The sequence below is a fragment of the Schistocerca cancellata genome, chromosome 4 (genome assembly GCF_023864275.1).
Source record: "Schistocerca cancellata isolate TAMUIC-IGC-003103 chromosome 4, iqSchCanc2.1, whole genome shotgun sequence".
NCBI classification, from domain to species: domain Eukaryota; kingdom Metazoa; phylum Arthropoda; class Insecta; order Orthoptera; family Acrididae; genus Schistocerca; species Schistocerca cancellata.
The window spans coordinates 896914125-896934488 of record NC_064629.1 but is presented as its reverse complement, the minus strand read 5'-3'; positions in this window follow the sequence as shown (position 1 = coordinate 896934488).

Here is a 20364-nt window from a genome sequence, read left to right as displayed (position 1 = left end):
GAATGCGGTCTCTGAAAATCTGCTCCCAACGTCAGATGTGAGGTGTACAATACGCAAGATTCAACACAATAATTATGCGAACAGTTTCCAGATCTTCTTTCGCTTTTACACAATGTACTTTTTGTGGCGATCTTTCAAGTGGTAGAATGTTCTCATACGGAATATTCCATTCTGCAGTTGCGTTTGTCTCTTTAGCATTTTTGCCAGTCATTGTTGTAAACTTCAGCTAATAATTGGTGGTTCTTGAAGTTCCTCTGCAAAAGATATAATTTCAGTAACATTCGAGCTATGACCTGCCATTTTCGAAGCTAGCAAGAAAACTAATCGCTCGACTAATTCATTCGGGTTATTCTAATGAACAAAAGCGGAATGTGCTGACAACTCATTGGAGACAGTTTTCCAACTGCGAACAGCAAGCTCATTTTCATTCACTCTCACTAATCATCCACCAGTTATATCTAATGCAGCATTAAGGATATGTTGATATTTGTGGCCTCTATTTGAACCGACTTGTTAATACGGGAGATATCTGTCTTACGTACATTGAGGATTTTATTATAATTTTGAAGATCTCATATCGTGTTACTTTTCTTTGGGGGTTTAGCTTTAAACAATAGATTATATAATACTTTCATTCCTTACATTGTGAATCAAGTCATCTCTACCGACATCTGCTGGTGAATCGCCAATCATCCTCAGATTTGTTATAGGTTCAAACCTGATACTAAATACGATATCATAGGTTTCGTCTTTTGCCTCAATAAAAAAGTATGCTGCTCTCTCTACTGTATATTTCTTTCCTGAATTCTCTTCATTTCTGTCATCTCCATAAACTTCATCATCATCAGCAACAGAACAACAACATCATCTTCCACATCAGATTCATCTTCTTCATCACCTTCATCATAATCATCATCTTCCTCATCATCTTCTTATTGTTCTCCAACTTATGGTTTCATAAATACATTGGTTTCTTGGCTTCATTTTGGTCTATCTTCTCATTTCAGAACTGCTGCCTCAGCCTGTAGCGGTCGAGAAATAGGTTTAAATATATTTTCAAGTACATAGTTAGCTTTAAATTGTCTCTTTTGCAGCAGCGGCCGTTTCCTGCGGTTATTTTTTCGAGATATCAACAACCCACCCTTAAGGCCAATCTTCCGTCCAATGAAATTGGGAGACATGTTGATAAGCGCAAAACTCAATCAGCAATGGACCGATCGACAGAAAATGTCTAAATATAAATCACTCTTCACAGTGTTAGGCGCTATGCATTAGCCATTAGCTATTAGTTGTTACGTTTAAGTCATTAGGTATTAGCCATTATCTGTTAAGTGTTGACCGTCAACTGTTATGCATTATTCGTTAGGAATTAGCTGTTAGCCTTGCGTTAGGTATTAGATATTACCCATTAGCCATGAGGCGTTATGCATTGTGAATTAGCTGTTTGGCGTTACGCGTTAGTTGTTAGGCGTTGGCCGCTAAGCTGAACCACATCTCTCAGCATTGAGTTCGATTGTAGAGGTTCAGGCTTCATGTCCCAGAGGGAGCATTTTTGCTATGACATTGATCATATGACTTCTTCAAGACTGGAGATATCTTAAAAAAATAGACAATGATTAGTTCACCAAACATTTCAATTTTATAACAGCGAAACCATTACAACGTAAATGTGCGTTATTTAAATCATCATCTTTGCTTAGAACCAGAAAATTGTGTGCATTCTCGTCCTATGGTCGTCTACACGTTTCGAGGAATGCAGTGAAAGTCATAACATGACCGCTGAAAACATGTCTCCAATTAGGTTTCTCTGGTTTGAAAAGAATAACTACATTAGCATTGTCTCTAGTTAATCGTTTTGGAATTTTGCTGTGTTTGATATGGATAAAACCTTTCTGCACCATAATGACCCATTGCGCAGTAAGCCTACATATGTTCCTGCTTATCACAAGCAATGTCGTAAAAATCATTAATCTGAAACGGTGGAGCTACGTCGGGCACCATACGCCTTCCTAATTTGTAAATGTGAAACGTCTAACATCATTCAAGTTTTGAAGAACTTGTCCTAGAAACTTATAGTTACATTGCTGAAGCTTTTTGGAATATAAAATAATATACATTCTTCACTCTGAGACCGTTTTCGGGAATGAGACAATTAATAATCACATTCGCTTTTTCACAGTTGGAGTCACTGGTTACAATTCATCTAACTGTACCGGGAAATAGATCGTCATTTTTACCATTTTGTGCCTGTACACCACATTTATCAGTAATAGGATTCGTGGGGAGTTGAAGACCGTGGCACAGATTGTAGCGTATCACTCGTGAGTTGGTTCTCGAGCAATGAAGAAGAAGAAGGGGAGGCAAGGTGGAGGTCTCCTTCACCACGTTATTTACAACTTACCTGTAGAACTTTATGTTCTGGCTACTCATACTGTGAGCCAGGAACAAAGTTGATGGAGCAGTCTAATAGAGGTGATGTTGCAGTCATTCCATTAGATTCAGCACTAAGGGAACATGATATCACTTATGCAAAGCACCCAGACAGTTTATCAGACCGATATCAAGCAGACCAGATTCTGGTTGAAAAAGCATGGTGTAGAGCGAAGGTGAAAGATCCAGAATGAAATTTTCATTCTGCAGCGGAATGTGCGCTAATAAGAAATTTTCTGGCAGATTAAAACTGTGTGCCGGACCGAGACTCGAACTCAGGACGTTAGCCTTTCGCGGGCAAGTGCTCTACCATTTGAGCTTCCACGCACGACACAAGGCCCGTCCTCACAGCTTTAGTTCTGCCAGTAGCTCATGTTTTACTTTCCAAACTTCACAGAAGCTCTCCTGCTCTGTAGCTTTAATCTGCCAGAAAGTTTCAAGGTGAAAGATGCTTATCACAGTGAAAAAGTATCTGCCTTAGCAGTGACTGGTGCAATGAAAGCTAAATTTAAAATATATACGAGTACGAAAAAGATGACGAAGAGAAGGTAAAAAAAAGAAGATGGATGTAGATAATGGTGAGATCGGAATAATTAATTTGGAACTAGTCTACTGTGTCTGAAGCCGGGCAGTATTTCCATAGCAGCCGTGAAAGTCACTCATAAAATAGCTTCTCAAGTTGCCCCTAAAGGAAAATCCTTGACAAAGAGAATTTAATACCCATCCCCAAAAAGGTGAAATATTAATTCCCGCTCGAATACCTGCTGCAACATATGCACTTGGAGGATTGGCAGGAGGTGTAGCAGGTGGCGTGAGGGCTGTAAAAGATGTGAAAGCTGCTCAAAAACAAGTAGCTCAGATGAAAAAACGTAATTATGCGATGGAAGCACTAGCACTTCGTGAAGGTATGGGGTTTTGTGTAGGGCCATATAGGAAAAACGGATTTGGTCTATATTTAATGAAAAAAAGTTTTCTTTGAGCAACCTTCTAACTAGAACACTTAATATTGTTGACTTAGAATATTATGTCAACAAACTGCAAATACTACATTTTCTAGGTGTGTTTATGAGAGATACTTTACGCAAAATATCTAAATGGTATGAGGCTGCGATTATCAATTTCCACACAGAAGTAGGACCTGGTTCACATTAGGTGTCACACGAGGAAAGTGAGAGGTTGTACACTATTTTCATAGCTTTTGCTACTTAACTCCTCCGGAGATTGTACGGTATTTTAAAAAGAATACAGTAAAGAACAGCTGCAATACGTTTAAATAACCTATAAGTCAGAGATGTGGCCACCTTTGTTTAAATTACTCCACATAAATTACTAAGTTTTCAAACACATACTGACAATATCGCAACGGAAGTCATCGAGCACGGAGTCACGTTTAGGCTCTCTCGTGGAAACTCAGTTATAACTGCTGCCTTTAACCCGACGCTAAATTTATCTTTCTGTGCATACGGAATTGATTTGTGCAACTTATTTACGTGGAATTCTATATCTAATATGGCATTTAAAAGCAATAACTGCTAATCTCGTAGTAAAACAGATGATGTTTAAATTCTGTACGGAGTTACCATAAAACATGCAGTTCATAAAATCCATAAGATTATTTCACACTTTTTGAACGAGGTATAATCATACAAAATGAAGTTTGAGCCCGAAGACAATGTAGAGAAAAGTAGAGGAATTATTGTAAAATTTAATCTTAGTTACAGTAAAACACTCAAACGATCCATGATGAAGAATAAAGTATATGTTGATTTCGAGGGGGAAATATTTTAGACTCAGTTTTGTGTGGAACTGATACACAAACCTCAAAGACAGCAGAACATCCAGTAAATATTCAGAATATTGACGTCCTATGCATTGACTGTAACATTTCTGGAGGTTCATTACTCAATGCTTCTCCTACACATACGTAACCACAGTTCTGGCCTACAGCACGACCTGGATATAATACTTTGGAAGGACCTAATTTACCAATATACGTGCCAGTGGTGGTAAGATACGTTTAACAATTAATGCATCAATTAGAGAACAAGGATGGTATCTTATGTATTTTGACGGTGAAGGAGTGAATGTTCGACAAATACCGTCATCGCTAGGATCTCAGTGCTAGAAACACTAACATCATTGCGCGTGAGCGCCCATTCAACGTTGGGGTGAGTAACTGAATGCGAGATAGAAAATTCTCTTTGGCAACTACACTCCTGGAAATGGAAAAAAGAACACATTGACACCGGTGTGTCAGACCCACCATACTTGCTCCGGACACTGCGAGAGGGCTATACAAGCAATGATCACACGCACGGCACAGCGGACACACCAGGAACCGCGGTGTTGGCCGTCGAATGGCGCTAGCTGCGCAGCATTTGTGCACCGCCGCCGTCAGTGTCAGCCAGTTTGCCGTGGCATACGGAGCTCCATCGCAGTCTTTAACACTGGTAGCATGCCGCGACAGCGTGGACGTGAACCGTATGTGCAGTTGACGGACTTTGACCGAGGGCGTATAGTGGGCATGCGGGAGGCCGGGTGGACGTACTGCCGAATTGCTCAACACGTGGGGCGTGAGGTCTCCACAGTACATCGATGTTGTCGCCAGTGGTCGGCGGAAGGTGCACGTGCCCGTCGACCTGGGACCGGACCGCAGCGACGCACGGATGCACGCCAAGACCGTAGGATGCTATGCAGTGCCGTAGGGGACCGCACCGCCACTTCCCAGCAAATTAGGGACACTGTTGCTCATGGGGTATCGGCGAGGACCATTCGCAACCGTCTCCATGAAGCTGGGCTACGGTCCCGCACACCGTTAGGCCGTCTTCCGCTCACGCCCCAACATCGTGCAGCCCGCCTCCAGTGGTGTCGCGACAGGCGTGAATGGAGGGACGAATGGAGACGTGTCGTCTTCAGTGATGAGAGTCGCTTCTGCCTTGGTGCCAATGATGGTCGTATGCGTGTTTGGCGCCGTGCAGGTGAGCGCCACAATCAGGACTGCATACGACCGAGGCACACAGGGCCAACACCCGGCATCTGGTGTGGGGAGCGATCTCCTACACTGGCCGTACACCACTGGTGATCGTCGAGGGGACACTGAATAGTGCACGGTACATCCAAACCGTCATCGAACCCATCGTTCTACCATTCCTAGATCGGCAAGGGAACTTGCTGTTCCAACAGGACAATGCACGTCCGCATGTATCCCGTGCCACCCAACGTGCTCTAGAAGGTGTAAGTCAACTACCCTGGCCAGCAAGATCTCCGGATCTGTCCCCCATTGAGCATGTTTGGGACTGGATGAAGCGTCGTCTCACGCGGTCTGCACGTCCAGCACGAACGCTGGTCCAACTGAGGCGCCAGGTGGAAATGGCATGGCAAGCCGTTCCACAGGACTACATCCAGCATCTCTACGATCGTCTCCATGGGAGAATAGCAGCCTGCATTGCTGCGAAAGGTGGATATACACTGTACTAGTGCCGACATTGTGCATGCTCTGTTGCCTGTGTCTATGTGCCTGTGGTTCTGTCAGTGTGATCATGTGATGTATCTGACCCCAGGAATGTGTCAATAAAGTTTCCCCTTCCTGGGACAATGAATTCACGGTGTTCTTATTTCAATTTCCAGGAGTGTATTAAACGCTCACCATGAACTTGTACTGATTCACAGCAGACCAGACACTTACTGTATTTTCTTAGCTCATGCAGAGACTAAGTCGACACTTGTGCTCGAAATAAAGTATTGGCAAATTCCAGGAATACTCTTGTCTCAGAAAGAGCTATTATCTTTATGGAATATCTTAAGAAAAGGATCTAGGTTTGACTCTAGCATTACGTCACTGGGATTTAATTCAGTGAGTTGCACCAGAAATTAGGACATGGATGTGGCAAGTTAACGCAGTACAGGAGCCGAAAAAGCTAGATACGTAATTTTAGCTTTTCAGTCAAACAAGAATTTGATGACAGGTGATTGCAACCAGTTCGATGCCACAGCCATAACGTAATTAATGGTATGCCTGAATTCGTCCAGATATTCCGAAAATAACTACTAAGTTGAGATATGGACAAAAAGTACTGCACAAATATATGAAATTTACGGAAATTTTCAGTCTTTGTGCTATGGACAGAGAGAGGACTCGGAGAAATTCACTCATGAGTAGAACAGAGTTCGAGAGATGTAACATATATTTAATCGATTGTTCGAATCAAGGTGAAGAAGCACTGAAAAGATCTGTCATTGATATGAGAATTTAAATACAAACAAAAAGACCGTTCTCAAAAAATTTGATATCATACAGCCTGGTTATTCAGGATTCAGATGTAGAAATGACAACTTCAACCAAGTGGGTAAAAGGAAATACTCATATGTCAGGCATTTAATGATGTACACGTTAAAGGAATCTCGTTTTCTCTCAACCGGAATTGACGTCATAGTGCTGTATCCAAGAAACACTGAAAAGCCACAATAGATCAGTACTCTGTCGGACATCGTACCTTTTTCATGCTTGGGATTTCTGTTTTTTATGTATATATTTTTTCTTTTTCTACAATTAGGTTGTTCGTTGATGTGCTTTTATTTCTTTCCAGAATCATTTATGAGTGCTCTTTGGTTCCTAAGATTCTTCACCACGGGCAACAGATTAGTTCCGAAGAAAACTGCTTCTCGAATGTTGTGCAGCGCTCGAAGTAGCGTAGTTTCCCGTGGTGGTTTCATTCTATAATGAACAAAGCCCTACTGTGAGATGGATATAACTTTTGTAAAATAGATGATGGAAAATCATCTCCAACACAGTATGGGACCTGTTGGTGTACCTTCGAGGACACCGCTGAATTGTATATGCTTAGTTATTCCATCTGTGTCGCGAGGTTTCGTGAAGAGCTTACAAAAAGTGAAGTTGATTAAAGACTTGATACCAGAGTATGAGGTGCGTAACACTGAAGACAAGGGGTACCCCTCACTTCTTGCGCTACGATTGAAAATGGGTACTGACAAATACAAACTAGTGACTGGGAAGTTAAATGTGAGGTTGTTGGAAGAGTGGTGGAGTAATTGCCCCTAACGAGATTTCCCAGATGACAAAACAATGACAGCGGCTCTGTGCGTTTTTACGTTACAGTTTATCTTTTCGAGTCAATTAACCTTGATGTTGAACAAAGAAATGTAACTTTTTTGAAACAAAATTTACATATCTAGAGTATTTTGATTTTCAACTCTCTCCTTCTGAAATCCATTCTAGTTATAAAAACGTTCTTACGTATGTATGCGTGTTGTATGTTCCACGTTTTCTCCTAAGCCACTGGACCGAATTCAACCAAACGTGTTACATTTGTCATCTACTGTCTGGAAAGAATCACTGTGGGGATGAGAACCACTCACATATCAAAGAGGTGGGGATGTGGGCCTAAAAGCAGTGCAGCCCATGACACGAGAACACCCATATTTTAATCATCCACTATTTGAGAATGGGAGCACTTAGAGACTTGCAACGAACCTTACACATTATTTCGAACCTTTTCGAAACTTTTTCTTGCTGCACATGGTAAAACTACCACATCATCCATGACTTTTTAATTTATTACTTCTTTGCAACGAACTCTATTGACAACACATTTCGCAGACAGTAGGCACGTAAACCTTGGGTGTACCTGCAAAATTATGTCACTGTGCAGGACATTGTTCAGGAGATATGACGTAATAAACACAGAGCTGCGTGAAAATGAAACTGCTGGGAGCAGTTGGGTAGACAAACAGCTGAAATATGTGTACAAGTACGCGTGAAATTTGTTAAATATGAGTGAAATATGTTTCATATATGGTATGCAGGCACAGTCATGGGTAATAGTTCATCTTAAACCCCTGGAACGATTTCAGTCAATGGTACAAACATTATTTACAGTCTGGAAAGAAATGCTGTGGGGGTTAGAACCACCAGCCTTCTATGGGGATAAATGTGAAAAAGTAGAGAGAGAAGGGAGTACTAGGAGATGGACCGATGTCAAAGCGGAAGGCTAAGATAGGCAAATATAGGAGGAGGAGGAGACAGACCGAGAGAAGGGATGCGAAATAGACAGAGAAGGGAGAGGAGGAGATGGACAGAGAGAGAGGAGAGAAGGAAGTGGAAAGCGAAATGAAACAGGAGGATATAAACAGGGACAGGGGGACACAGAGAAAGGTGGAAAACGAGATTAACAAAGAGTGGGGGAGGAAAAGATGGAGTTACAGGGGGGGAAGGGGAGTTGGACACAAGGGGAAGCAGCAGATGGACATAGGGAGCAGATGGGCATAGAGAGGGGTAGAGTAGATGGACAGAGAGAGGGGCAGAAGAAGATGGGCAGAGAGTAGGAGGTGGAGAAAGTGGAGAGAGAGGGGGTGAGGGGGCAGGAGGAAATGGACAGAGGGGTAGGGAAGGCGATATGGACTAATAGAAGAATGGAATAAACACATTCGCTGGTAATGTCAGGTACTCAGCTAGAGCAAATAATTGGATACACTTTATTATTGGTGCATTATTCCCAGACGTTCTTGCTCACTTCATTGTAATCAACATGAAAGTAGGAATGCTGAAGCACATCAACACCAAGCACGCAAATTTTCTCTTAAGATATGGGTTATCCCAAAAGTAATTGATGACCTTTGTCAAGCCCATTTGGTTGACCTGATTGCAAGATCCAAATACAATTAAGGTGGTAAATATTCATCAACAGTCATGGACATATACTCCATATATGTGGGGGTTACTGCTTTAACGAGTAAAACTGGTACTGAAGTTGCAGATGTCCTTTGAAAAATATGTAGAAACAAATAACGGGATGTGTAAACTTTTGGAAACAGACTTGGGTGTGGATGTTTCAATACTTATGTCAAGAAACTAATGGTAAAACATAGAATAAATCACTGCTCATCGTTTTCCAAGTTGAAAATATCAGTTGTGGAACGATTCAATAGAACTCTTAAAGGAAAGAGTTTAAGTGTTCCACTGTTCAGGGTATTTTCAACTGAAGTGATAAAGTGCAAGATCAAGTCAATCAACATAATCACACAAAACGTAAAACAAATAACGCTATACAAAGAAAAGGAAACAAATATTTCATAAAATGACTAGGTACTGATAAAACACGCAGTTCCTGGAGTATTTTGTAACAAACTGTATGAGTAAGAAGTGAGACGAACATGTTATATAGGTTACGTGTCTTTTAATGGTAACGTATGTGCCATATCTCATGACGTATAAGTAACATTAAATTACTGTACGGATAGATTTAAGCACGTTGCATAATATATCAAAGTACATTATATGGTTCATACACTGTGGGTCAAAGAAGAGAGAGTTGCCGACAATAGTAGTCTGCACAAATCGGATGTGACAGAAATTTAACAAGGACTTGGCTACGGACCAGGCTAGCGACGTGTCCCTTTTAGAGACAAAGCAGCAGCTGCGAGGTGCCGGGGCTAGCAGTGTATTTGACACTAAATTCTTCTAGAATCTTCATATTGAAATGGTGCTCTAAGCCCCTCCCCTTTTCTAACTCCGACTTTTGCTGTTGCACATGGATTGAGAAGAAACGCTAACTGACTGTAATCGCCCCTGCAAGTCGAGTTGAAAAGAGTTTGGCACCTGCAATAATTTAATTTGATAAAAATTAATCTCATAAAGAAAAGTTTCATTAACGTGGTGAGAAATGAAAGGGTTGCTCTACCGATCTACAGAATGAAAGTTCTGTCCAAAATAACAATTTGATTTATTATGACTAAACGCAAAATAATAAACAAAACACATGAAACATTTACAATACGTCAAATAAGATACTCAAATAAACGCTGTGAAGGTGAAGTTGTCCATAAACTAGCTTGTGACATTTATGACCAAGTGGTATGTGGATCCAATTCCTTGCAACTCAAATTTTAAGAGAAACACCCAGCCAACCCAATATTAATTGCTGCTACAGTAGGAAGAACTCAGACAATGAACACCCAAGACAGAAGAAAGTTAGAAAAGACGAACAGGCGCGCTCTGCTGATCTCTGACTATCACCTAGCAAAAGCCCCTAATCTGCCGGTGCTGCGGACATACAGTACCAAGCTGTCTTCTGAAGTGCAAGGACACGATCTGGCGTACCGGAGGCGGTGGATGGTTGCTTCGATGTCCCGTCGTGGTGATGATAATGTCGCGAGTATAGCCCGAAACAAATTATTCTGGTCCGGTTGTTCCAGACTAAGGACTTCCTAGCAACACAAATGCGCCTCTGAGGGAGACGAAGAAGGCTCGCTACACAATCACTGACGGTACAGTGAGTGATTTTAACAAGAGAACTCTCACAGTAACTCCGATACAGTCAACTTTAGCCAAAACTGGCAAAAGCGGACAACATAGGCTGCTTGTACGCAGAACGCTCGATTGTCAACTGTACTCGGAAAGTTACGTTGAAGTGAAAACTTCAGCAACTTCGTCAAACAGTTACAATTAAATGAAAGTATATTAGACAGCCAACGGAAGGCAGGCTGTTCAGAGCAGCGAGAGATCAGTCTTGTAACCTACTCTGACCGAAAGGCGAGAGTCCCCTCACTCAAGAGCACCCGTACAAGCCGAACACAGAACATTCCCGCCCCCGTGGCAGTGGCCGTGGTTAAATGTTCCAAGCAACAATTCGAAAACCGGCGGAAAATTCCACTCTATTGCCGATGCACTACTATTCCACCAATGGAGATACTAGGCGCCAATTTCTGCACCGCTTTTGCTACGTCACGGAGCTATCCCGTGAGCAAGCCAATCAGAGTTATGATTTTGCAGAAAACACGGGAATTTGCTCTCCAAGACTGCCTGGGAACACAAGTCATTCCCACGCCTCGCTGGTAGCCCGCCAGAAAGTGTTTTCACTAAGTTTCTGCGAAGTAATGGAATCTCTAGCCCAGCCGCTCCATCAGGCCCCCGTGGGGGTGTCGCCCTCGCTCTTATGACAATGTCGGTGACTGGAAAGCATACACTCGACACCCTCACACCCGTCGGCTTAACCCTTTCTGGATCAGCAGAACCCGCCTGTCACCGGACCACCCGAGTGACCAGAGCCGCTGCGTGGGAAGTCCGCGTGTGAAGGAATAGCAACTTTTCACCGCATGCAATTAGAGCGGAAAATCGAATTACTCAGAGGAAGATAGAAATATGAGAGAGGGTTCACAGCAACGTATTTCAAATAGCTCTGAGCACAATGGGTCCTAACGTCTGAGGTCATCAGTCCCCTAGAACTTAGAACTACTTAAACCTAACTAACCTAAGGACAGCACACATTTCCATGCCCGAGGCAGGATTCGAACCTGCGACTGTAGCGGTCGCGCCATTCCAGACTGTAGCGCCTAGAACCGCTCGGTCACCCCGGCCGGCAGCAACATAGTAATCTTCGTCTTGCACATGCAGTACGACATATGCACATGCACATTTGTATCATTTCAAAGCCGCTTGCTGTGTGTGGGTCTCTCATCGACATCTGGTCTTGCTGCTCACTGTACAGTGAGATGACAAAAGTCATGAGAAACCTCCTAACATCGCGTTGCACCTCCTTTTCTCGACCGTAACGCACCAGCTCGACAGCTCGGCGTGACTTGACAAACCGTTGGAAGTCTCTCGTAGAAATATTGAGCCTTGCTGGCTCTACAGACGTCAGTAATTGCGAAAGTGTTGCGGATGCTGCATTTTGAGCACTAACTGGCCTCTCGATTATATCCCATAAATGTTTACTGAGTAGCTAAATCATTCCCTTAACTGTCCACAATGGTATTCGCACAAGCCACGAACAGTTGTGGCCCAGTGACATGTGAAATCGACATACGTAAAAATTCCATCATTGTTTCGGAACGTGACCTCCATCAATGGCTGCAAATGTTCCACAAGTAGCCGAACATCCTGAGGACCCAGTCCATTCCGTGTAAACACAACCAACAACGATATGGAGCCACCACCAGCTTGCACAATGCCATGTTGACAACTTGGGTACGGTTGGTTGGTTGTTTTGGGGAAGGAGACCAGACAGCGAGGTCATCGGTCTCATCGGATTAGGGAAGGAGGGGGAAGGAAGTCGGCCGTGCCCTTTAAAAGGAACCATCCCGGACAACTTGGAGCCACGGCTGCTTACAAGGGAACCTCCCCATCGCAACCCCCTCAGATTTAGTTTTAAGTTGGCACAGTGGATAGGCCTTCAAAAACTGAACACAGATCAATCGAGAAAACAGGAAGAAGTTGCGTGGAACTATGGAAAAAAATAAGCAAGATATACAAACTGAGTAGTCCAAGGGCAAGATAGGCAACATGAAGGAATTTGTGAGCTCGGCAGCGCCGTGGTCCCGTGGTCAGCGTGAGGAGCAGCGGAACGATAGGTCCTTGGTTCAAGTCTTTTGACTGAAAACTTTACTTTCTTTATTTTCGCAAAGTTATGATCTGTCCGTTCGTTCATTGCCGTCTCTGTTCACTGTAATAAGTTTAGTGTCTGTGTTTTGCGACCGCACCGCAAAACCGTGCGATTAGTAGACGAAAGGACGTGCCTCTCCAATGGGAACCGAAAACATTTGATCGCAAGGTCATAGGTCAACCGATTCCTCCACAGAAAAACACGTCTGATATATTCTATACGACACCGGTGACGGCATGTGCGTCACGTGACAGGAGTATGTTGTCGACCCACCTAACTTGTACACTTAGCAAATGGGTAAAAAGATTCTTCTACCTTGCCCGATTTAGGTTTTCTTGTGGATGTGATAATCACTCCCAAAAAAGTGATGAAAACATGAAGAGTTTGTCACATAAGCTGAAAATAAAAAATGAAACATTTCGCTCGAGGGAAGGTTTGAACCTAGGACCTCTCGTTCCGCAACTGCTCTCGCTAACCACGTGACCACGGCGCTCCTTCACTCCCATATTCCTTGATGTTGCTTCGCATGGACTACTCAGTGTGTATATTTTACTTATTTTTTTTCATAGTTCCACACAACTTCTTCCTGTTTTCTCGATTGATCTGTGTTCTCTGGTGTCACCGCCAGACACGACACTTGCTAGGTGGTAGCCTTTAAATCGGCCGCGGTCCGTTGGTATACGTCGGATCCGCGTGTCGCCACTATCAGTGATTGCAGACCGAGCGCCACCACACAGCAGGTCTAGAGAGACTTCCTAGCACTCGCCCCAGATGTACAGCCGACTTTGCTAGTGATGGTTCACTGACCAATTACGCTCTTATTTGCCGAGACGATAGTTAGCATAGCCTTCAGCTACATCATTTGCTACGACCTAGCAAGGCGCCATTACCAGTCACTATTGATGCTGTAAAACTTGTACCGTCAAGAGCGATGTTCACCATTTATGGATTAAAGTTAAGTATTCCATCAGCTACCTACTTTTTTTGCTAGTATAATTACCTTATCCTGTTCCAGACCTCACGCCAGCCTGCGTGAACTTAAACACGTGCCTTTCGGCTTCTTCCTAGTGGATTGGTTGTCTTGCCAGTCCACAACATGTTCAGTTTTTCAAGGCCTATCCACTGTGCCAACTTATAACTAAATCTGAGGGGGGTGCGATGGGGAGGTTTCCTTGTTAGTAGAGTGTTGCAAAGCTCAATGTTTGACCGGTCACGGATCGCCTGTTGACGGCGGGACCGAGCCGCTCGTGTCCGGCCCCACACGACTCGGCTCGGTCACGTACCCGCCCCATGTCTGTTGTCCGGATTCCGGACACGAGGATAACCGAGCATGACCGGTCACCGCTGACCTCGCCTCGTCCCGGCTCGCTGCACTGCACTGTACTGTACCAATACAACGACCCCCCCCCCTTCTCTCTCTCTCTCTCTCTCACACACACACACACACACAGACACACACACACACACACACAATGTATTTGTCCCTCGCTCTTCTTTTGATACAGAAATAACGTTTCCAAGAATGGGTACATGACACAGCTAAATTCCTAAGCACTTGGAAAGTAAAATATTTCAATACAATCGCGGATAGAAGACGAGTCTCCTTTCCAAACAGAAGATATATTTTTCCTTTCATTAATAGGAAACATTAAATGAGTGCCGTCTCTGTAACCTAGAAGACAACCATCTTCATAAAGAAAGCGTACAAAGAACATTAAACATTTACAGACGTAACTTGTCATACTTATCCCTTGTTTGCAACAGAAACAAAATTATAGCTGTGGTTGATCAGCAGCAAATCACTAACGCGTTCCGAATTTTATTGGCTGCGGCGATTTGTTAGTAACGTGCCGGATTTACTAAAGCAACTTTCATTAGGTGTGCTTGTTGCTGGGATACATAAAATACGTCTTGCAACTGCATCCAGGCCTGGCAGATCTGTTTCATGTCTGCTCCACCACTTTAAGATGTCATCTTCATCTCCGCTGTGCATTAAAATGTAGAGACCTACTTCATCTGCTGCGGATGATGTGTTGTTCCTCCATTCCTTGAAACGGTCTCTCTTTCTGGGTGGTGATGAAACAGTACTTGAAGGATTTATGATAATAAACAAAAGAGACAAGTAATACAGAACTGATGTGAATATCATCGAAACGTTCCAGTAAAAACGAGATGTTGTACGTTAATGAAACATTATACGAATCATAACATTCCCGTTTCTCTACAATACTCTGTCCACTAACTATGCAAAAACGATTATGTTAATGATTGCATGTTGTACCTGCGTAAGTAGCACACATTTGTCGCACATTGCTAAGAATTTCCTGCTTTTCATTTATTTCAAGCACATTAAGATCACGGAAAGACGGCCAAAGCAACGTAGCAATTTTATGTCTTGAAGTGATCACCGTCTTTTCACAAACGAAAGTCAAGTCTCGATTTTTAATCCTGTCTACCTCCTGTTAGTACACATCAATTACGCTAGTTAATTATAAATATATAGCGTGTCATAATGAAACAGTGCTTTCAGCTGCAGTAATTACTCACCTGACGGTCAATGTCATTGACACTGCAAATTTGTTTGCAGTTTGTGAAACCAAAGAAAGACTAACTGCATTGTCGGTTCTTTTTCACCTTCTAATTCATCTGTGGCCTCTTTAAATGGTCTCAGACAATGCGCAATCTTTCCTGCAAGCTCATTATCATATCCTTGCAATCTGTAAGCGGAGTCCTTTTCCGTCAGGAAAGCAACAACTTCGTTATAGTGAGTGTGTAAGGATTCCAGCATAGTGTACAAGGTGTTCCAGCGTCTGCAGACCTCTTGTTTCAACGATGATTTCAAAGATGAGCACTGGCCACTTTTCTTAATGTACCTGACATTGCATTTTGCAGTATTTATTGTTGATACGATGTTCGGGGCATGATTTAACAAGAAGTTATCTTCATCGAAAGTATGGCTACGTGCTGTGTTTATACAATGAGCTGCACAAGGAATCCTTTCGTAATTTTCCAAAGCCTTTATTACATTGGCACCCTGGTCGGAAACAAAAACAAAACTGTGCAACACGTTCGACTAAATATCCCAATCAGCCATCCTCTCTTCAATTTGTTTCATAATAATTGCTCCCGTCTTCTTAACGTCCGGGAATTTTGTTGTAAGTAAAACATTGTTTACAAGAGACCAATCTGTGTTAATGTAATGTGTTGTAAGCGTCAAATAGTGCACCTGATTATGCGAATCAAAAAATGGCTCTGAGCACTATGCGACTCAACTTCTGAGGTCATCAGTCGCCTAGAACTTAGAACTAATTAAACCGAACTAACCTAAGGACATCACACACATCCATGCCCGAGGCAGGATTCGAACCTGCGACCGTAGCGGTCACGCGGTTCCAGACTGAAGCGCCTTTAACCGCACGGCCACACCGGCCGGCTATGCGAATCACTCCACATATCAACTGTCACGGCACATGTTTTATTAATAACTTCCGCAATAGCAGAAGGCATTGTGATGTTTCGTATTGCATCAGCGAGTTCTTTGACATGTCTGCTTATAGTAGAACGATGTGGCATGACGTCTGCGACGTTAACTTCTCCATAGTGCGCACCTAGATGTATTAATTCTTGGCCTAGTCCTCCGAAACCTTCACCGGAAACAGCGTTAAAAGGTCTCATATCTTTAGCACACATTGCAACACACTTTGCTTTAATACTATTTTTCATTACTGCCGGTATCCCTGAAGGAGCTGTATCTTTGTAAGGTTTCTTGCAACTGTGTGTCGAAATGAGTGGTTCCCGACTGGAAACACAATAATATGGAGCAGTTTATGCACGATACGTACCCAGTAGACGCACTGTTTTCTTCTACAACCAACAGAAATGTACTCCATACTTGGCTTTTTAGACCTTCCCGTTTCTTCAATGTGTAAACATTGGTGTCCTTAGGTTAGTTAGGTTTATGTAGTTCTACGTTCTAGGGGACTGATGACCTCAGATGTTAAGTCCCATAGTGCTCAGAGCCTTTTTTTGTAAACATTGGTTTCAGTCTTACGTCTTACCGCACTGGCTTGTTCGCGCTACATGGATACTCCACAAATGAGAAGCCCGCACTGGCTGCAGTCTCACACAGATAATGACATGTATACTGTGTTTGAAGTTATGTGCTACGTACTCGGTCACGGCTTCTATGCTCGGTCACGAGAACTACTGCGGGCAGTCTATCCAGTTAGGGTGTGCTCGCCCCATCTCGTATTTTGCGCTCGCTTACTCGGTCATGCAGGACTCTACTGCTTAGGTTTTGCGACACACTCGAACCCTATCGTCAGCTTTTAATAACTAAAATTGGGACTCATTTGATAAAGCCACTGTTTTCCAGTCGTCTAGGGTTCAACTGATATGGTCAAGAGTCCATAAAAGGCGCTGTAGGCGATGTCGTGTTGTTAACAAAGACACTAGCGTTGGTCATCTGCTGACACAGCGAATTAACGCCTGATTTCGCCGTCCTGTCAAAACGTATCTGTTCGCCGTTTTTCCCGCATCGACGAGTGTGTGTGTGTGTGTGTGTGTGTGTGTGTGTGTTTTTGTTTGGTTTGTGGGGCGCTCAACTGCGTGGTGATCAGCGCCCGTACAATTACCCAATCTTTGCTCAGTCCAATTTCGCCACTTTCCTGGATGATGATGAAATGATGAGGACGACTCAAACACCCAGTCATCTCGAGGCAGGTGAAAATCCCTGACCCCGCCGGGAATCGAACCCGGGACCCCGTGCTCGGGAAGCGAGAACGCTACCGCGAGACCACGAGCGGCGGACTGTGTGTGTGTGTGTGTGTGTGTGTGTGTGTGTGTGTTTGTGTGTGGTTAAGATAGCTCCGAGCACTATGGGACTTAACTTCTAAGGTCATCAGTCCCCTCGAACTCAGAACTACTTAAACCTAACTAACCTAAGGACATCACACACATCCATGCCCGAGGCTGGATTCGAACTTGCGACCGTAGCGGTCGCGCGGTTCCAGACTGTAGCGCCTAGAACCGCTCGGCCACCCCAGCCTGTGTGTGTGTGTGTGTGTGTGTGTGTGTGTGTGTGTGTGTGTGTGTGTGTGTGTGTGTGTTTGGAGCATATGGCAGCTCAACGCCGAAGTTATCAGCACCGTTTAAAAGAAACGAATGTGGATAAAATGTCAAATATCGTTGTCGTGCAGTGAGGAGGAAACCCATGAAATGATACTCATTCAGTCTCTCCCACCAAACTCGTGTCGATCCACACAATCCCTCTATCTCACAGGGCACAATAAAACAAGGGACGTTGGTAAATGCTGTAAATGAGTGTAAAACACAGGTAAAACAACAAAGGAGCTCAAAGAAAAGCTCAGGGAAATGTGACTCTCTGACCACTTAACGAAAAGCATGGGTGAGCCAGTCTCCCTGTTAACCCATTAACCACAGCTTCCTAAAATTTGAGGAGACAAGTTGGACAGATCTGAAACCGTTAAATTCAAACAACATTCATTTCAGCGACACTTAACCCTTTCAGACTTAATTTTTTAATTTTTAATTTTTTATATATTTATTTATTTTTATTTTTTTGGAGGAAGCAAACTTTTCCTTTATGTTGTGATGATCTTTTGATGACTTATGCAAGATTTGTACAAAAAAATTCACTCTTTTTCGGAAAGTACTTTATATACTTGAGTTCATTTTATGGACAGAAATAACTAATAACGAAATATTCTCTATTGTAATCAATTGTAAAATGATCATTCAGCAACTGCTATGCAAAATAACAATAACAATATACATTTACAGAGTGGATTATAACGAACCAATTACATCCGCTTATTTTGGTGGTCACGAGCTGCTGCGCACTGCAACATTGACTTGCTGATATTTTCATAGTGATGCCCAAAAGTTGGCAGCACTTGCACATGATGTAAAGACTGAAGATTCACAAATACACACGTCAGGTTTCCATTGGGAAAAAGTCTTCTGTTGCACCTACACCGCAGTGAAAGTACACAATTGTAACCAGAAGGTTTGAAAGGGTTGAAATATAGGGCACATGTGCCGGCAAATCTGCTGCTCCTCCCTGGTCCAAAATAAAACACAGTCAAGTAAAATATTGAGCACGATTATATAGGGTGAGTCACCTAACATTACCGCTGGATATATTTCGTAAACTACATTAAATACTGACGAATCGATTCCACAGACCGAACGTGAGGAGAGAGGCTAGTGTAATTGGTTAATACAAACCATACAAAAATGCACGGAAGTATGTTTTTAACACAAACCTACGTTTTTTAAATGGAATCCCGTTAGTTTTGTTAGCACATCTGAACATATAAACAAATACGTAATCAGTGCCGTTTGTGGCATTGTAAAATGTTAATTACATCCGGAGATATTGTAACCTAAAGTTGACGCTTGTGTACCACTCCTCCGCTGTTCGATCGTGTGTGTCGGAGAGCACCGAATTACGTAGGGATCCAAAGGGAACGGTGATGGACCTTAGGTACAGAAGAGACTGGAACAGCACATTACGTCCACATGCTAACACCTTTTTATTGGTCTTTTTGACTGACGCACATGTACATTACCATGAGGGGTGAGCCGGCCGGTGTGGCCGTGCGGTTCTAGGCGCTTCAGTTTGGAACCGCGTGACCGCTACGGTCGCAGGTTCGAATCATGCCTCGGGTATGGATGTGTGTGATGTCCTTAGGTTAGTTAGGTTTAAGTAGTTCTAAGTTCTAGGGGACTGATGACCACAGATGTTATGTCCCATAGTGCTCAGAGCCATTTGAACCATTTGAACCATTTGAACCATGAGGGATGAGGTACACGTACACACGTGGTTTCCGTTTTCAATTACGGAGTGGAATACAGTGTCTCCCGACATGTCAGGCCAATAGATGTTCAATGTGGTGGCCATCATTTGCTGCACACAATTGCAATCTCTGGCGTAATGAATGTCGTACACGCCGCAGTACATCTGGTGTAATGTCGCCGCAGGCTGCCACAATACGTTGTTTCATATCCTCTGGGGTTGTAGGCACATGACGGTACACATTCTCCTTTAACGTACCCCTCAGAAAGAAGTCCAGAGATGTCCCGTAGATTCACTGCCCCGTGGTTTGTGAAACCCGCTTCATCGGTAAACAGGTAGAACTGCAACGCATTCTCTGTTAATGCCCATTGACAGAATTGCACTTGATGATTAAAGTCATCACCATGTAATTGCAGATGTAGCAACACATGAAACGGGTGAAAGCGGTGACGATGCAGTATGCGCATCACACTACTTTGACTCAGTCCACCGGCTCTCGCAATGTCCCGTTTACGCATGTGTGGGTTCATGGCAGCAGCAGCTAACACACCAGCTGCACCCGCTTCTCCTGCGACGGGCCTGTTACGGACCCGTTTGCGTGCTACGACCATACCTGTTGCAGACAGTTGGCGGTAGATGTTTTGCAATGTGCGGCACGTTGGATGCTCTCTGTCCGGGTACCGTTCTGCATACACCCTTCAGGCTTCAGCTGCATTT